The following is a 20,341-nucleotide window of genomic DNA, read 5'->3' as shown; positions in this document are numbered from 1 at the left end:
GACACCTCTCCTTTCCAAACCATACGTAAGCATACACATGCATCAATTCATATCATCACATATATGGTAACTACATATATGGAAAGAAATCAATATTACAATCACTTGTATAACATTGGTAAGTAAATCATACATGAATCAATTCAATATGAATAAGTAATGCTACTGTAATCAAAGTTATGCAACAAGTAGTATATCATTGTAAGAATCTAATTTAGGAAACATATTCATGATATTCAAATATAGAAACTAGATTCATGCTATCTATGTAATTAAGGAAATAACCATCCTTACCTTTTATAACTCGCAAAAGGATCCTAAGAAATCAAGTAAGATCTTGGCAAACTTGAGAAGAAGGTCCTAAACAAGTATATACAACATATTAGGAAAGATCCCTAACAGAAAATATATCAAAACATCCGAAACGCACCAATTCTGGAGTTGTCTGTACTCATTGGTCGAGTGGATTGGTCGAGTGGTCCAACGACCAATCACCGACCAATGCAGATAAGAGCCTATAAAATCAGAGTTTTAAGATATGAAATCCGAATTTGGTGGTTCAAAAGGGTACTAATCAAGGGGTAGACTACATCAGTAGTATTCTAGCATATAGGGGACCTCAAAACACTAATCAAATCAAGGTATCAAGATCCAAATTAGGAAACAAAAAGTTACCATAATTAACTCAAACATGGATCTAGATGAATTTGAAATAGAAAACAAGGACAAGAACTATAGGAGGATGGATCATTGCTTTCGGTAATGAAAACATGAAAACATGCATAGGTCTTCATGGAATAAGGCTTAGAAGCATAAATCTAAATAAGGAAATAAAACCTACCATATATGTAACTATCATGCATCATGAAGAACACATAGTAAGGTAGAAGAGAACAACTAGAATTCTATGGATTATGGATCATGGAAAGAAAACACAACCATTAACCACTAACATGATCAATGAAAGAAGATCCAAAGAGATCAGAATTCAGATTAGAAGATTAACAGAGATTAAATCATGGTTTGATCATGAATCCTTCAAAAGCTTGCAATGATCATGGTTAAGATCATTGTTCTAGCCTTAAATCCTTAGGATGATCATGAGAACATGTTCAGAGATGTTTGCAACAGAGGGTGCAGCATCTCTTCTACTGTCTCAACTCAAAAAGGAAAGAAAAACAAAGATGGAGGAGAAGAAGAGAGAGTAGACATACCTTTTGATGCAAAAGAAGAGTTTCCGACGAAGATCCGTCGAGAGAAACACCAAGGATGCAAGAGAGATGACTTGCAGAGGTCTTTGGTCCGTTCCGCAGGGGTTTGGAGGCAGCAAATACGAAGTGGACTCGAGGTTGGACTTAAATAGAGCAAGAATCAACCTAATTGCCAAAGACAAGACACTCATTGGTCGAGTGGATTGGTCGATCGGCCAAGCGACCAATCAATCGACCAATGTCGACAAAGAAGGCCAAAACAGGAATTGAAGGTCCAGATCAAATCCAAACCTAAAGGGGTTTTGCACACAAGTCAAGTGACTTACCTAATAGGTAGAAATGCCTTCAAACCAAGATAGAGAGCACTCCAAGTCCATCAACTAATTAGATCTTCATCAGGATTCAGTTTCCATAAATAGAACCTCATCATCAACTTTCATGGATTCAAAGCCAGACACCAAGTCCTCTACGGGGATGGCCCAAAGCTGACTTCTTACTTTACTGGTCATCGGACCTACCAAAAAAAAAAGTTTTCGGGTCGGGGGTTGGGGTGGGTTTTTCATTTGATTATTTTTTTTTTTTTTTTTTTTTATGAGGAAGTGTTGACTGTATATGTCATGACTGATCTGAATGTGTTTGTTTAAGTTTGGTTTGGGATTGGGAAGTGTCCTTTTGACGCTTCTGTCCTTGGACATCGGAGGGAATAGTATGGGATGTTCTCCGAAGATGCCCATCGACGCTTTCCCGAATCAATGGATGTCATACTAGGGCTGTTTAGCAGTGTTTGGCTAGGTTATACCCTTGTTATATCAGACCCGATTCAGAAGGGTATTGAGACCGAACGACCCGTGGCAACAATGGGGATTCACGGGCGCTCAAGACCGGTAACCAACCCGTGAGAGGACGGGGATCACATTGTGGGGGCCATGTATTGGAGGGTTGCATATGGCTAGGCTTGGGCTCATGGGCGCTTAAGACCGGTAACCAACCCGTGAGAGGACATGAGAGCTTCCCGTTTACCATATGTGGATAACCAATAGGGTTGATGAGTCCGTAGTCCGGGACTATTAGGACTCTAGTGGAAAGGATACCGGAAAGGATCGCCCGGGGCGAGGAATGGAAGTATCTGGACCTGAGTTGATGTAACTGAGTAGATGACTTGCATTGGGCTAGGCTTTTCCCTGACATGCGCCGGTACTTATGCCAAATGGTTGTGAGACAGTGTGTTGACTTAACCCCCTACCATGGTTTGTCCTGAGGGATGCCGGACCCACTACCAAAAGGCGTTGTGTGATTGACCTACCCGAAGAAGTACGGTGCTATGACTTAATGCATGTCTGCCATAGAGACTAGCATACACAGAGTTTAGATGCATACATACATTACTTGTTTCATATTGCATTGCATCTTGTTATGGTTTGCTTCCATGTTATTTATGTTGTTATGGATTAACTACCTTACTGAGTTTTGAAGAAACTCAGTCCTTTTGTACATTGGTTTTGTTAGACTATTCTACAGGTACTGATTACTATGGTGAACAGTACGATGAAGCGTAAGCCGATGAATCGTACTACACGCAAGGTGTTGGCAACAATCAAGATTACTCTGATGATCCCTCAATTGATCAAGCTGCGTACTACGATTAAAGACAACGTATATGTGGAACATCTCAAATGGATTGATGAAGTCCACTATTTTCAAGACGTTATCTATAGAATAGAAAACCCTGATGTTTAGTTATTTCTCTTAGTTCCTTTGATTTAGTTGTTATTTCTTTTAGACTTACATTCTGCGTCTGCTGTATTTTGTGGAGTGAGTTTCCGCTTCACTCTACTTCTTTTGATGTGATTACATCTGGTATCATATTTGCACTCTGATTATATTGATTATTAATTTTTTGACTTTAATCTTTTGTTTATAATATTTTAAACCTTGATTATTTCCTGTTTATGATTATGTTATTATATATGTGGGAGGATGATTTCCTCGATACTTGATCTTCAGGGCTGTGGATCACACTCTCGGGTATGCCAGTTAGGGTACCGACTGGGAGGATGTGACACAAATACACAACGAAACATAAAAACCAGTTCTGGCTTCGATATTTAGTGGGTTTGCTACCTTTAGCAGGCTCCTCAATCCAAGGTCCATTCATTATATGCAAGACGCAACATGCTTCACTGTATTGTAGATCTGACAGCAACTAGGGTGTAAGTAAGAAACATCTGCACAACAAAAACATAACGTGACAAATTCAACCATTTTGTGAGCAAGAAAAATGGCAAAAATTGATTTGTATTTAGTAGAACAAAATAAAGCAGCAACTATTGAGGTATTTGAGTCATACCCAACTTGTGTTGAGGTACTCAAGTTATACCCAATTTATTATTGAGGTATTTGAGTCATACTCAACCTATGTTCTAATATGAGCCATCAGATTAGTTACAATCTAACGGTGGAATGGACCTTTGTAGGAGAGTCCAATTACCAATAGAATTCAGTATTTATACTATAAATACTAGCTGGAAGCACCGGTCTAGGTATTCCAATTTAGATACTCAGGGTGTAATGCTTTAAGCAACCTCGTGCTTAAACCCTAACCCTAACAATCTTAAAGCATTAGTTTTTCTTGAGAAGTTTCTGTTCGGAAAAGGTGATCAACACTGCTTGGAGTGTTCTGCGATTCAAGTAATCAGTGAGTATTCCTCCCTCACAGGTAAGTGGCTCCTCTATTTGTACCTGATTTCCTTTTGAAGAATAAGATTTTCTTTTAGTAATTTGCTCCTCTATCAGTTCGTACGCTCAATAATGAGTAACGGATGAATTGATTAAGATTTCCGATCAGTAACGATTATTGAAGTACTTTACCTCATGCGTGGAAATTGGGAATAGTATTATGTATTTTTAGTGACTCGATTGCTGAGAGACAAAAAGCAATTTTGACAATACCATATTTTTTGTTTTGACTTTTGAAAATCAAAATTATTTTGGTTTTCTTGGAACTCAGTTTTATAAGTTTACATAAAGTAACTTGTGTTTTAACCAAAAAGGCAAAAAGCACTTTATTGATTCGGTTTTGTTTTGAAAATCAGAGTTATTTTGACATTGTAAATTTTGGTTTTCTTGGAACTTGGTTTGAATTGTTTACATAAAGTAACTTGTGTTTTATATTCTTCACATATGGAAACCCATGCACATCTGTACTTCCCATGCGGCTATAGTTTTGAGTTGTGGTCGTTGGCCTTGAAGTGGCTAGGTGTCATTGTGACAGCATATGCTACATGCATGGGAAGATCTACTTGCCATAATCGTTAATTGGGTTCCAAGGAGACTCAATGATGGCACAGCTAAAGAAGTTAGTATTTATCTTTTGTTGTCTGTCGCCTATGGCAAGAGTGGAACTAGAGACTTCATGGTACTTCACCGTCTAGCGCGACAGGGATTGGACTCACGATTGCCATCGGAGTTTCTGTGCTGGGTGTTGCCTGGAATATTTATATTATTAGAAGTAATTTGATTGGTGCTGCCATCAAAGCGCCGTGAATTACTTTGAAGAATCTCATTAGGTATAAATCTAAGATGAGATCATTCAAGCATGCATTGTGCAGCCAATATTCTGGCCAAGCTAAAGAAAGTAAAGGCTATGAGATGCATGTGGGTTATGTCCAGATTCCTGTGGGAATCGCCGGTCCATTGTTGCTCGATGGAAGGGAATATATGGTGCCCTTGGCAATCACTGAAGGTCGTTAAATGGTGGCCAATAACCACAAGTGGTTTTTTCAACTTCATGTTTTGTGATGCAAAGGCGCGGAACTCATGGACAGAGTTGCGTTTTGATTCCTCTTAAATTCTTCACTTTGAATTGTTGTTGAGGTTATAGAAAAATGGTTTTTTCTGGCAATTGCGGGAGATCGCTCTCAGCCATGGGCCACTTTTGTGGCAGCAGCAATAGTTCAGGGGCCTCATGGTAACTTGCTTAGGCCTTACATCTACTGCTCTGCATCTCCGAAGCCAAGGTGAGCATCTTCAGTTAGTTTTTTAAATAATATATTCATGGAAGATTTTTTGCTTCAATCTGAGATTCAAGTTTTGATAATGGGATTGACAATTTAGAAGAAAAGAAGAGGAAAAGGAAAACCAAAGTGCCTTAAACGGTTTTTTTATTATTCTTCTTCCTTGCTTGATTTAGTCAATCCATGGTCAATTTTTCAAATGAATTCAAAAGATTAGATGCTTTTCTACATGAAAAATCAAAACTGAAGTTATCTGCTTTCTTTCTGATAATGCCATGATTATAGTCAATTTTTACATATTTTGACATGATTAGAATCAGTTGATCAAATGAGTATAAAGACTATAGATTAATTTAATAATTTGATCTTAAATAAGCACATAAATTATGGCATAAAAAAAATTTGACGAAATAAGTAAAGAGCTTTGGGTTTCAAATGAGTAACTCTGATAAATGTCTTTACTATAAGTCTGTATTGAATATGATCATAATTATTTGCTTATATGTAGACGACATGCTGATTCTTGGTTCTGATCATTCTGTAGTGAGTGACATCAAAGAAACCTTAGCTAAAGAATTTGATATTACAGATCTTGGTGTTGTAGACATCATTCCTGGTATGAAAGTAAGTTTTTCTCAGCAGGGAATTACCCTTAACCAATCTAGTTGTATTGAAAAACTACTTTCTAGATGGGGATACAGTGGATGCAAACCAATAGAGACACCATATGATTATTACAGTCTGTACTGAAAGATGGTAAAGTTGTGAATCAGTTAGAATATTCTAAACTGTCTATGTCACATCCACCCAGCCGGTACCCTATATGGTATACCCGGGATGTGATCCACAGCCCCGAAGATCCATAGTTCAGGGACCACATAATCCACATCGACAATAAAGAATCATGAACAGATAATAATCATAAACTAACAATGAATGATCATGGAATTCAGAAATAAGGTGTCAGACATAATCAGAGTGCGGAAATAAATATCAAATCAGATAAATTAAGAAGGCAGGTGGCGGAATCCACTCCTTCACCAAACGGAAGTGAGGTCAAAATTTAGTTAAGTACAAGTCTCAAGTTATAAAGGTAAGTTAAAGTTATTACAATTCTTCTAAGTATACTGTCACAAAAGAAGGGGTAACTACTCATAAGTCTCCTCCATAATAAATATATCTTCTTCAAAGTTGAGGGCCATGGAGACCCAACATGACTGCTCCCATACAACTCCGGGGCTAACCCTGGTACGCCTGGTAATCTTCTTCGGTATGGTCACCGAAGTCTTCAACGTAGCCAGCCTCTCGGAATTAGTATGAGGTATCCGGGTCCGCCTCGGGGAGGGTGCCATCGGGAGTAATCACCTGTAGAATAGCCTAACAAAATATTGCAACAGAAAAGGAATGAGTTCAAAAGAACTCAGCAAGGAAGTTATCCCACCACACATAAACCACAAGATAATCATAAAATGATGCAGATGATATGAGGCATATAATGCAATATGACTTTATTCTAAGTATGCTGGTCATCTATGGTAGACATGCTTTAAGTCATAGCACCATACTTCTTTAGGTAGTCTCAGTCACTCATCACCGGGGGGAATTGGGTCCTGCATCCCTCTCGGACAAATCCATGGTTGGGGTTTCGGTCACCGCTCTCTCACATCACCGTTTGGTCTAAGTATTGGCGCATATCAGGGTATAGCCTAGCCCAATGCAAGTCATCTACTTAATCATATCATGCCAGTTCCAGATACTTCCATTCCTCCCCTCTCGGGATCCTTTCGGGTATCCTTCACACTAGAGTCACGGATATTACTCACCGGACTCATCAACCCTATTGGTCATCCACAAATGGTAAACGGGAAGCTCTCACGTCCCTCTCACGGATCATTTCACCGGTCTTGAGTGCCCGTGAGCCCAAGTCTAGCCATTTGTAACCCTACCAATAAATGGCCCCTTTCGGGTAACCGTAATGCAATTTATGTCCTCTCACGGAGTGGATACCGGTCTTGAGCGCCCACAAATCCACACTACTACCACGGGTTGTTCGGTCTCAATGCTCTTCCGAATCGGGTCTGATATGATAGGGACATCCTAGCCATACATCTAGACAAATCCTATGCATGTCATTCAATAACCCGGGAAAGCGTCAATGGACACCTTCGGAGAACATCCCATACTATTACCTCCGATGTCCAAGGACAGAAGCACCAGTAGGGTACCCCTCAATCCCAAGTTATACTTAAGCAATCACATGCCCAAGTTCATCATATCAGTTCACAAGATACAACGTCATAATAAACATTCAATTCATGACATTGACATAAGTCATCATATATTGAAATTGATAAACATGATAAAACATTGAAGTAATATAATGTAAACACAAAGCTACTGTTAAAAGACATATGTAGCAAGTCTAACACGATAAGAATATGAAATAGAAACTATATTTACTAGGTTAGGAATACCAAGTCAAGATTTCCATATCCTAGGTAATTACATCGATAACTATCCTTACCTTGAATCGGAGAAGAGAATGGTCCAAGATCACAAGCAATGGCCCAAATAGTCTTAAAGTCCTAAACAAGCATATATGAAAGGTTAGAGAAGAAATCAGAACAATCGGAGATCAAACGAATCGAATCGGGCAAAAGTTGCTGACAGCAACTCTATTGGTCGATACATTTGGTCGATAGTATCGACCAATAGTATCGACCAAATCAATTCCAGGACAGCAAGCTGGCTTTTCGGATTCTTGCCCAGATTTGGTCTTCCGGGTCTCGGATTGACATGAAACTTGGAGGATAGTCTAAGCACAACATGGGGACACTAATTATCAAGAAACTTTCATAATCCAATGGTCCATTTGGAAATCCCCAAATTGACATATTAAGGTTAAGAGTTGTAGATCATGGCATTGGCTATATCTCAATGCAAATTAGGGGAAAACATGGGGGATTAGGTAGGGAATCGTTTAGAAGTAACATGGAGCACATATGCAAGGTATAGATTAGGTTAATCATGAGCTTCATCTCAGTTTTGGTAAATAAAGCAAGTTGGTAAGCAATAAATCATGGAAATGTGTAGTCAATGATCATGAGGTGAATCAATTATAGTCATATCGGTGAAAACATCATTGTATGGGGTTTAGAAGGTTCATGGCAAGGTGTATGCAAGGTTGCAGCACCTTGGCCATGGTCCCAACAGTAAAATAGAGAAAAGATGAGTGAGAAAGTGATTAGGAGAGAGAGTCATACCTTTAAAGTGGAACAAGAAAGTAGGAATGAGTGGTTGGCAATGATTGATGAAGAAGATGCTTCACCACTACCAAGGAGGAGTTCTTGGGAGGCTCTCTCACGTTCCCCGGATGTTAAAAACGCGAGAATAGGGCTCCAGTCTCGAGGAATAAATAAATAGAAAAGAATATTCCAAGAATCTTTAAATCTGGGCTCAGCAGACTTGTTGGTCGATACCTTTGGTCGATGGTATCGACCAATAGTATCGACCAAAACAATCTCTGCAGAAATTTTACAGAATAGTTCAGCAACTTTAGGTGCGGACTTGGAGGGCTATACAAGGTCAAATTGCATGGGGTTTTCTTCTACAGTTCACTCAAGAGGTCTAGTTTCAGGGAGTACCTTCGGATTATGCACAGGAGTCCGTTTTCTATTTCAACTGTCTCGCTCTTCATCAGTGCGCAGATTCTAACTTAGCACTGGTAATGTGCTCAAGGAAGGAGCAGCATCATCAATGTCCATAAACTGGAATCCCGACATTACGTCATCAACCAGTAGGGCCCATAAGTCCCTCCTACCACCACTTCGGGTCTTTGGACCTACAAACATAACAATGACCGGGTCGGGTCAAGGTTAGGTAAAAGCTGGATTTTACAGTCTAACTGATTAGTAATCTTATGTATGCAATGAGTTGCACTAGGCCAGACAGCGCCTATACAGTAGGCATGCTGAGTTGCTTCACATGTAATCTTAGTACAAAGCACTAGAATGCCCTCAAAAGGTTAATGAGATATCTTAAGGGTACTACAAACGATGCTCTTCTTTAAATTGGACATCCTCAAATTTTGGAAGGATAATTCTAATGCATCTTATTGCTCAGAAATAGAAACAACAATCTACTAGTGATTATTCTTACACTAGGTGAAGTGGCTGTTAAAAGGAAATCCAATAGATGAACTTATATTGTTTTGAGTTCTATCTTTTATGGAATCAAAATTATATTCTCTAGCCTCAGGAGAGATAAGGTAGAGAGTGGATAAAAGATTTGATCTTGGATATTCCTATGATTAACTTGAGTTTGTTTTGTGATAATCAAGCAACAACAATGATAGCTAATACCTCACTCTTTAATGGTAAGAAGAGACAAATTAGGCTAATGCAGCATGTGCTGAATTATCTAATAAAACAAGAAGTGATCACTTTAGTTGATCAATATAGAACATGGCAGATGCCCTTACAAAGGGATTGAAATACAAATTGAACATTCAAAATTGTGGGGGAGATGGGGTTAAAGACTATATAGATAGATAGGTCTTAATCCAATTATATGTTATTTTGAATTGTTCGAATTTCATCTAGCCATAGTTAGCATTCATGACAATTTGCATATTTCAAATAATTTGGCAGGATTGTGGAGTATAGAGGTTTGTGAAATCATTCCACATTGATGATATAACAGCCTTTGTATGAAGCTTGATTACCTTATTATTCCATTCAAGGAATATGAAAATTGTTGATATGTTTCGATGATGTTATTGTTATCTTTATATCATTCCACATATGATGATATGTCTTCCATAGAAAGGTTTATCATTCCAAATTTGATGATATAACTAATAAACTATGTTGGACACGATAACTCTAACATTCCAAATAGAAACATAGAATGGTTCTTTGTAAAAGAAAACATTTAGATCTTTTTCTTGTATAGAAACTTGATGAGAATGCAAATTATGTTGAGCATGATTCCAAATAGAAACATGGAATGGTTCTTGTAAAAGAAACCGTTTAGATCTTGTTCTTGTATATAAACTTGATGAGAATGCAAATGATTGAATTCATATATTATGAAATTCATATTTTGGTAACTTTGCAATGGATGGTGAAAATGGAGGAGCGAATCCAATCCTCTGGCTTGATGGAAAGATTTACTTGACAAGTAAAATCACTCAAAGCTGTCAGGATGGATCTCGATAGGAAAGATTCACTTTAAGAGTAAATCGTTCAAGGATGCAAGGAACAATTGTATTGTTCTTTGTGAGAATAAGTAATTCAATCCAAGAAGAACTTCTAATTAAATTGGGTTTAGATTTGTTCTAAAACTCATGTTTTGATTCAAAGTGTTCTTTTGGATTTTATTGAATACTATTCTTTTTTGGAAAGTTATGAATGATTCTATTTTGAGTTTGAACATTACATTTTTAGGACTAATGCTAGAGCCATATGTAGAACATAGGAGGAGATTGTTGAGGTATTTGAGTCCTACCCAACTTATTGTTGAGGTATTTGAATCATACTCAACTTATATTCTAATATGAACCATCAGATTAGTTACGATCTAACGATGGAATGGGCCTTTATAGGATAGTCCAATTACCAATATGTTGGTAATACTTCAAAAATAGTTCAATTCAATTAATTGATGGGGGAAAGATTCCTTACCTGGATTCGCTTTCCCTTACTTGAAGTATTCGCAGCGAAAGTCTAGATCCACGTTCTCGTTCCACCACCAAAGTTTTACCGGGGAGATTCCACAATCACTGGGAAAGGGATAATATCCACAACCCAAATGCCGTGGATTAATGGAATGAAGATCAAAAACTAGGAAAGGAAAAATTTCCAAGCCTGCGATTCTAAGAGAGAGGGAGAGAGAGATGGAGCCGCCGTTTCTCAGAGATAAATCTCGTGCAAATGAATCACACACTTACTCACTAATGCGGTGGTTACCAAAATATATAACCCTATTTTGTAACCGCCCTAATACTGAGTTTCCAATATTGCCCTTGGGCATTTAATTTATTAATCATATTAATAAATTCCAACAGCTCCCACTTGCACAAGGGCAAGTGTTAATCTTTCAATGTGTCCCAGACATACTTGTATATCCCAGATATACACATTCAATCTCTCTGCTATATATCCTAGGTACATAGACCTCTTGTGTCCCAGACACACATGTATATCCTAGATATACATATATATTGATCTCTTCACTATGTATCCCAGATACATAGACCACCTGTGTCCCAGACACTAATATCCACAAGTCATACTGGCAAAATGGGTTGTGCGACCGGTGATATACCTGCACGCGTGAGCCCCAAACTAGAAACCTTCCTAGAAGGCCAGAATGGCACATCACTCATAGAAACAAATCAAATAAGCATTAGTATAACACAGTGTCTTAGGTTTATTCAAACTCACCAGACTAAAGGTATCTCGATCCCTCTGAGAGATCACCTTCTTGTCCTTAACATGTTCACTACTGTAACACATACAGTTGGCGCCAGCAAATACTTTTTAGGGTGCAGTTGAATCAAGCCTTTCCTTTCGCCCCAGACCATCACTACACTTAGGATTGACTCCTTTCCCGGTAGTGCCCCTTTAGGTCGAATCAATCATGACCATAGGTAACACCCCAAAGTAGCCACATCAACCCTTTGTTTCATGATGTCGTCGAAAGTCACTAAGAACACTAATGGACCATAAGGTCCAGGACTCACACAATGAGAGGAGCAGGGATCCATCCTCTCATTTCCAATGATCGCTAAGCACATATAGTATGATATACGTGCTATGGTGGAGCATTCTAGATACAATAGAACGTATGTCCATCTCAACACCATACAGGTCTTAGCCCAGTCGCAACCCCTTGCGCCTAACCCGAGTTTCTTTATTGTCGCCACCCTAGCGCCACATAAAGTACTCGCACTGGCTCCTATAGGCAACATGAATAGTGGGAACATTCATGTCGATTCTCTTCACAATAGAGAAACTCATCTTGATTCCAAATCAAGGCGACATCATGATTATGAATTGACCTACACAAAGTCATTCACAATCCGTCTCATCTCTGCTCATCTCCAAGGCGCCAGAGGCGAATGCTCATGGGAGTGAGCCATTCTCTTGCCTATTGACATATCTTGTTTTATGCTAGAAGAAACACAATCACACAGAAAGTGAATAAGAATAAATGCTGGAATGAACTCATATTACTCATTAATAAGAAAGTCTCAGTACAAAAATAAGTCACAATCTATGCAAGCCCAAGGATTTTTCATGAGAAATAAAAACATCCTTGGCTATAGGTTTGGTTAGAGGGTCAGCTACCATCTGAGTAGTAGATATGTGCTTAAGTACAACTTTCTTCCTTGATGTAATGTCTCTAATAAAGTGATATCTCAACTGTATATGTTTGGTCTTCCCATGATACTTGGGGTCCTTGACATAGCTAAGAGTTGCCGTACTATTACAATAGACAAGGGCAGCCTCTTTGGATGTCATCACAATCCCAGTATGTCGAAGGAATCTCCTCAACCAAACAACCACTTGAACTGCAGCTGAGCATGCCACATACTCTGCTTCCATGGTCGAGAGGGATATACAAGTCTGCTTCTTGCTACACCATGAAATGGCCCCGCCATTCAGCAAGAAAGCATATCCAGAGGTTGATTTGCGCTCATCGATGTCTCCAGCCAGTTGGCATCACTATAGCCAACTAAGCGCAAATCCAATCCTTGGTAACACAACATGTAGTTACTCGTTCCTCTGAGATATCTCAATATCCTCTTGACTGCTTTCCAGTGCTCTATGCCTGGGTATGATTGGTATCGACTAACTGAACCCACTGCATAACAAATATCTGGCCTAGTACACATCATAGCGTACATAAGGCTACCCACTGCACTGGAAAATGGAACTCTTTCCATCTTGGTTTTCTCCTCTGGAGTCTTAGGACCCATATCAAGGCTCAAATGCAAACCCTTCTCCACTGGAGTATCATATGGTTTGCAGTTGTGCATCTGGTATCTCGTCAAGACATTGTCAATATAGGTATCTTGAGATAAACCCAGTAATCTCTTTTGCCTATTTCTGACAATCTTGACACCAAGCACATAGCTTGCTTCACCCATGTCCTTCATATCAAATATGGAGGACAACCATTTCTTAATGGTTTCCAATAGCTCCTTGTTATTGCTAGCCATAAGTATGTCATCTACGTACAGTGTCAGAATGACATAATTATTATCAAATCTCTTGGTGTAAACACAGTGGTCTTCCTCAAGCATGGAAAAACCATTTTCCATCATAGCTTGGTGGAAGCGCACATTCCACTGTCTAGATGCTTGCTTTAAGCCATATATGGACTTCTTAAGCACATAGCTTGCTTCACCCATGTCCTTCATATCAAATATGGAGGACAACCATTTCTTAATGGTTTCAAATAGCTCCTTGCTATTGCTAGCCATAAGTATGTCATCTATGTACAGTGTCAGAATGACATAATTATTATCAAATCTCTTGGTGTAAACACAATGGTCTTCCTCAAGCATGGAAAAACCATTTTCCATCATAGCTTGGTGGAAGCACACATTCCACTGTCTAGATGGTTGCTTTAAGCCATATATGGACTTCTTAAGCTTGCACACTTTGCGCTCAAGTCCATTAGCTTCAAAGCCTTAAGGTTGATCCATATAGATATCTTCCTCAAGTTCTCCATTGAGAAAAGCAGTTTTAACATCCATCTGATAAAGCTCCAAGTCCAACTGAGCAACAATAGCTAGTATGAGGCGAATTGAGGCAAACCTAACCACAGGGGAAAAAGTTTCCTCATAATCAACGCCCTCTCGTTGGGTGTAGCCCTTAGCCACTAAACGAGCCTTGAATCTCTCAATAGATCCATCCGCCTTTCTTTTGATCTTGAGAACCCACTTGTTCCCAATTGCCTTTCGGCCTGGCAGCAAGTCAACCAAGTCCCAGACATGATTAACTTTCATCGACTCCAACTCTTCCTTTATTGCTTTCAATCATTCATTTGAGCTTGACCCCGCAAGAGCTTCCTGCACGCTCTTTGGTTCATGCTCATCGACTGAAGTCATCTCACAGTCGATCTCTTCAGGAGTTACCATGTAGGCTTCATCCTCTATGTCAAAACGTCGACAAGGAACTAGCCCGCGCCCACTACGGCGCAAGTGCATATCAGATTGCTCACCGTCTAAGGTAGCTATCACATCTGCACTCCCACTCCCACTAGGATCTTCTGGATGAACCCCAGGTTCATTATCCAGAATCTGAATCCCTGGAGTGACAAGACCACTATTTTGTATCTCAAAGAATTCCGATGATTCTTTGTTAACTCCTGAAAGAGATGGAAAATCATTCTCCAAGAATGTTGCATCCCTAGACTCAAGTTCCGTTCTCCTCTCACTCTCATCTAGTCCAATGAAGACATGGCCCTTTGAGGGTTCAGAATATCTCACAAAGATACACTTTCTTCCTCTGGGTCCAAGCTTTCCATATTGGTGAGAAGTAGAGTGAACATATGCTGCACATCCCCATGCGCGCAAGTAACTCAAATCTGGCTTCCTTCCGGTCCACAACTCTTATGGTGTGGAAGGAACCGATTTGGTTGGAACTCTGTTGAGGATATTGGCCGCAGTCAGCAAAGCATCTCCCCAAAAAGAGATGGGTAGATTTGCCTGCGCCATCATGGATCTCACCATGTCTAGCAAGGTTCTATTCCTCCTCTCAGCTACCCCATTTTGCTGTGGAGTCCCTGGAATAGTAAGTTGTCTAGATATCCCCTTTTCATCACATAACCCTTTGAACATATCGGAGAGATACTCTCTACCTCTATCCGTTCTAAGAGTTTTAATCTTTTTATCTAACTGATTCTCAACTAAGCTCATGAATTTCTTAAAACATTCCAGAGCTTCTGACTTATGAGAAATTAGATAAATGTGACCATACCGTGTATAGTCATCTATGAATGTGATGAAATAAGCCTGTCCTTTTCTAGTATGCACATTCATGGGTCCACACACATCTGAATGGATAAGTTCTAAAGGAAGAGAGGCTCTCAAAGCCTTTTTAAATGGTTTTCTAGTTGCTTTTCCTGCTAGACATGACTCACAGGTTGGCAAATCAGATAGTGAACCTTGGCCTAAGAGACCTTCTCTTGCCAATCTGTTCATCCTATCTAAGCCAATATGTCTTAGTCTAGCATGCCACAAACTATAATCAATACACACAGTATCTTGGCAAACAAAAGCACTACTAGAATTAAATGAATAATCAATTGTATCCAATACAATGAAACCATTCAGAAGAAAACCATAACCATAAACTATATCATCCAGATACAAAACCAAAGAATTGTTTTCAAATACAACTCTAAAACCATGTCTCATAAACCACTCTTGTTTCTGTTCCCACCTCTGTTACTTTGCCTAGACCACTGAGGTTGAGCTCTCTCCTTCTTGCGCTTGAAGCCTGCACCCTTACTAGTGCTTGCTTCAGCAGCAACTACTTCAGTGTGAGGGACATCGGCCAACATCCGATCCTCCTCTAGCTCAAGGTGCTTGGCAGCTTGATCAAATGTCTTGACCTCATTAACATGAGTCAAGAAGATCTTCATATGCTCCCAAGTCTTTGGCAATGACCTGATGACTGCGGAGACTTGCTCCTCATCAGTCTTCTGGCGCCCACATGCGCTCAACTCACTAATCATGTTAGACATGATGGTTATATGCTACCTCATGGTGTGACCCTGGCGCATCTTATAACCGTCAAATGTGAGTCCGAGTTGGCAGCCTCTTGTGGTGGAAGTCCCTCCATACTGGAACTTCACAGCCTCCCACAAAGACTTTGCAGTCCTATGCTTCTCATAACGAAGCATCAGGTCATCCCTCATGGAGCTCAGGATTGTAATCCTGGCTACCCGGTCTTTCCTCTTCCAGGCATTGTAAAGCTCAAGGTTCCTGCTATACTGTGCATTGGTACCTTCCTCAGGTGGGGACATGGTCTAGTTTACGGTTTCCAGCATGTTCTATTCTTCTAGGAGATACTGCACCCTTCGGTGCCAAAGGTCATAATACCTCTCATTCGGTTTCGCAAAGTTAGCAACAATGCTCTTGGTAGCAGCCATTTATTCTAGAGACATTACATACTAGAATGAGTTCAACTATTCTAGCATAAAACACAACTCAAGCAACAGCAAATCACACTAGCATAGTCAACCTATGGGATAAGCATTTAAACCAAAAGAGATGCTAACAAACATTCAATCAAATTCTCATGCAAACCCACATAGACTTATACACTAGTTTCATTCTGTGCAAGAAACATGATTGATAGACCCAAAATAAAAAATAGTTTTATTAAAATAAAACATGCAATCATGTTAAAGCTATGAGGTGGTTCACACAGAACACTTCTACCTCATTAGCTCCCACTAGGCCCCAATAGGCCCTCAATGCCCAAACATCACACAAATTGTCGGGCCATTGGTGTCCAGTAAGTTAGAAACACATTCTGAACTGGACAGACCAATATCCAAAAAAAATCCATCTCCCAGGCACGGATCTGCCCGTCCTGCCCGCCCGGACGGAATTCCGTCTGCCTTTTATGCCCAGACGGATGACCGTCTGCCCAGATGGAAATTCCGTCTTGCATTCTGTGACCAGACGGATGACCGTCTGCCCAGACTGAAAATCCGTCGGCATTCTGTGACCAGAAAACGACGTTTTTTCTGGATTTTTCATGAACGAAATTTTTCCAAAAAACAGTAAAACACGTTTTTTCACTCAAAAAATCATCCAAAAACACATGAAAAAAGTCCAACAATAAATTTTAAACAAAAAATTATCATCATGGATTATCAATTCATGCAAATCTTCATTAGGGAAATTCACAAGGATCTCCCACTCGGATCCAAACCAAAATAAGGGTTTCCATAAACCCTATCAATTCTCCCATGGGTTTCGTATTAAACCCTTGATCCTCCCATTGGATCCATACAATTAAAATAAACAATGGGGAGGAACAAAGAACCGTGGGAACCAATGGCTCTGATGCCAATGTTGGTAATACTTCAAAAATAGTTCAATTCAATTAATTGATGGGGGAAAGATTCCTTACCTGGATTCGCTTTCCCTTACTTGAAGTATTCGCAGCGGAAGTCTAGATCCACGTTCTCGTTCCACCACCAAAGCTTTACCGGGGAGATTCCACAATCACTGGGAAAGGGAATAATATCCACAACCCAAATGCCGTGGATTAATGGAATGAAGATCAAAAACTAGGAAAGGAAAAATTTCCAAGCTTGCGATTCTAATAGAGAGGGATAGAGAGATGGAGCTGCCGTTTCTCAAAGATAAATCTCGTGCGAATGAATCACACACTTACTCACTAATGCGGTGGTTACCAAAATATATAACCCTATTTTGTAACCGCCCTAATAGTGAGTTTCCAATATTGCCCTTGGGCATTTAATTTATTAATCATATTAATAAATTCCAACACAATAGAATTCAATATTTATACTATAAATACTAGCTGGAAGTAGCGGTCTAGATATTCCAATCTAGATACTCAGGGTGTAATGCTTTAAGCAACCTTGTGCTTAAACCCTAACCCTAACAACAACCAGTGCATAAGGCTCCCACGTTTAGCAAGGTCCGGGAGAGCCAATTATAAAGCCTTACCCCTATTACCAGAGGGGCTGTTTCCAGTACTTGAACTCTTAACCAAGCATTCAACAAGTGAGCCCTTGACCAAGCAAGACACCTCCACACATACACCCCCCCCCCCCCCCCCCCAAAAAAAAAAAAAGAACCTAGTCAGGATAATTGCTTCTTGATTGGTATAATCAATGTAACTTAACTATTTGGCCAGGTAGGATAGTGTTAGAGAAACCAAACACACGTATTGAAACTGATCAATACGGATCAAAATCAAACATAAGAATACATGATTCAAAGCTGCTCTGTTTTCATGAAAATGTCAATTGAACTGAAACATTACAAGGTTTTTAGAGAACATCCATCTTGAACCAGGTCTAAGTTCCTACTCCTACCCAGATCAGCCAATACCACCTGATAAGGTCTAAATGTGGGTGGCCAGCCCTTGTCATCTGAATAGGTCTGCAAACCCCAAAATGGATCACAACCAAAATGCTTGGTCTGATCCAAAACTTGGAATTAAATCACCAAATCAATGTACATGAAATTAGTAATACTTTTTTCAGAACCTATACTATGGTGTACTAACCCCCTTCCTCTCTCTAACACCACCTACAAAGAAAAAGAAGAAACATACCCTTGATGAGGAGCTGTAGACAAGTGAACCGAAGAAGAGTTGCTCTATTTGGGTTTAAGATGATTAGATGAACAATGGAAAGGGAGAACCCCAAAGATTATGAGATAGACCCGGAAAGTGGAAATAGTACTTTACACAGGTTCCTCTTTAAAGTAAAATTTTCACAAGTGGATCAACATTAAAACCCAAGCATTTTTATCATGTTCCAAATTGTCTGAAAACTGAGTAATACCCCTTCTTTTCTCTATATTTATGTGAAATACACATATTTTGTCCCTTAAGATAATATGCCATAATACAATACCAGTAACCTATACAAAACTTAGACCCTCTCTTTAAACATCATTTATTTACTGTTTTGCCACTTGACTTTAGGCTTGACTTTTTTGTTTGAGTGGATTCACAAGTGACTAAAGGTTAATCCAAATGAGATTCCGCCACCTACATACTTACACAATGATACCTCTTCCCCGCAAACTGAGGTTTATTCCATGGGGGTTGGCAGTGGGAATAACATTACGGAAAAAGAAGATGAAATTCGCTCTTACTGTGGTGTATTAGGTTGGCTAGCTGCTCGAACTAGTTGCTGAAACATCTTCCTTTCATTTATAGGGTCCATTCCTGAGATAGGAAATGTGCTGAAACTTAAGTATCCTATTGATATGGAGAAAATATAATCGAACCCAGTTCAATCTTGGTTTGACCCTCGACCCCGGTTGGGACGAAAGGAATTGACTCGCTTCCGAGTGGGCCGGGTCCAAAAGGTAGCTTGTTGAGGAAGTAAATCAACTCAGTCACAAGCACTCCCTAATCCGCTACGATCGGAATGGACTAATCATCAAAGAGACGGGTAGCAGCTTTTGCAGTTGGTGCTTATCGCTATTATATGGATAACTACCATATAACGATCGTACTATCAGAGGAGTCATCTACTAGTCCAACCTAGTACGGATGTATCACTAAACGGATCTATCTATTAATATCTGACGGATAACCGAAGAAAGCTCAGATACATCCAACGAAGGAGATTGAAAGGTATTCACTATATAAGACATCACCTATCCACAAGGTAGAAGGACACATACAATCTGAATCGTATTCTCGTTATTCATTCCTTAGCTCTGTACTCAAGCAGAGCCGTTTGTGATTAAGTTCATCAACTGACTTAGCCTTCGGAGGTGGACTCCCGATCCCAGTGGTCAGACCACATCTGACGTTCGTTTTTGCAGGTCATCCACAGGAGATCTAAGGGCTGAGCAGATCTTGGACGCATCACTTGTACACATGTCAAAAAGAGCATAACAGTATGCATGATAAAATACCTTGATTTATCTCGTCAACCACACGGAATGGGCAATGTGTGAGGTCTTGTAGAGAAACTAGATAGAGAATAGTAGAAACTGAGCGTTCCTAGGACAAACAAAATTACCAGATGCACTGAGATAAAAATCTAAAGATGCAAGCTCGGTGACTACAAGTAACATGAATTTGTATCATTACCCCGCTAGACTGATGGTGAGCACTCAGTACTTGAAGCTATCCTGTTTGCTTGATTATAAGAATACCATATTACACGCCCTCATATAAGAAAGAAACCCGCACCCCTTTCCCCAAAACAAATTTCAAGAAAAAGGAAGCATGCAATTTTAAGTTTTGAAGTGTATCAAATTTAGCAACATACCCAAATATTCAAACAAGCATAATTACTACCTGACAATTTAATCTGACTAAATCTGTAACTTCTAGTAAGACTGATTTGAACCCTTCCGGAATTGCA

General features: G+C 39.6%; 1 long non-coding RNA gene across 1 annotated transcript; it reads right to left on the bottom strand.

The window, feature by feature from the left end:
* Positions 1 to 3,355: 3,355 nt before the first annotated feature.
* Positions 3,356 to 20,094, bottom strand: LOC149001797 (uncharacterized). Its single transcript, XR_016170163.1, has 3 exons — positions 19,887 to 20,094; positions 19,113 to 19,185; positions 3,356 to 3,436 (listed from the first exon to the last, which is right to left on the bottom strand). It is a non-coding gene; the product is annotated as an uncharacterized LOC149001797 (long non-coding RNA).
* Between the last annotated feature and the right edge of the window lie 247 nt (positions 20,095 to 20,341).

Source organism: Hakea prostrata, chromosome 10 (assembly GCF_041222555.1).
Source record: "Hakea prostrata isolate BN-2017 chromosome 10, UWA_Hpros_2, whole genome shotgun sequence".
Taxonomy (NCBI): Eukaryota; Viridiplantae; Streptophyta; class Magnoliopsida; order Proteales; family Proteaceae; genus Hakea; species Hakea prostrata.
The sequence above is the reverse complement of the archived record's forward strand: the minus strand, read 5'-3'. Positions and strand labels throughout refer to the sequence as shown.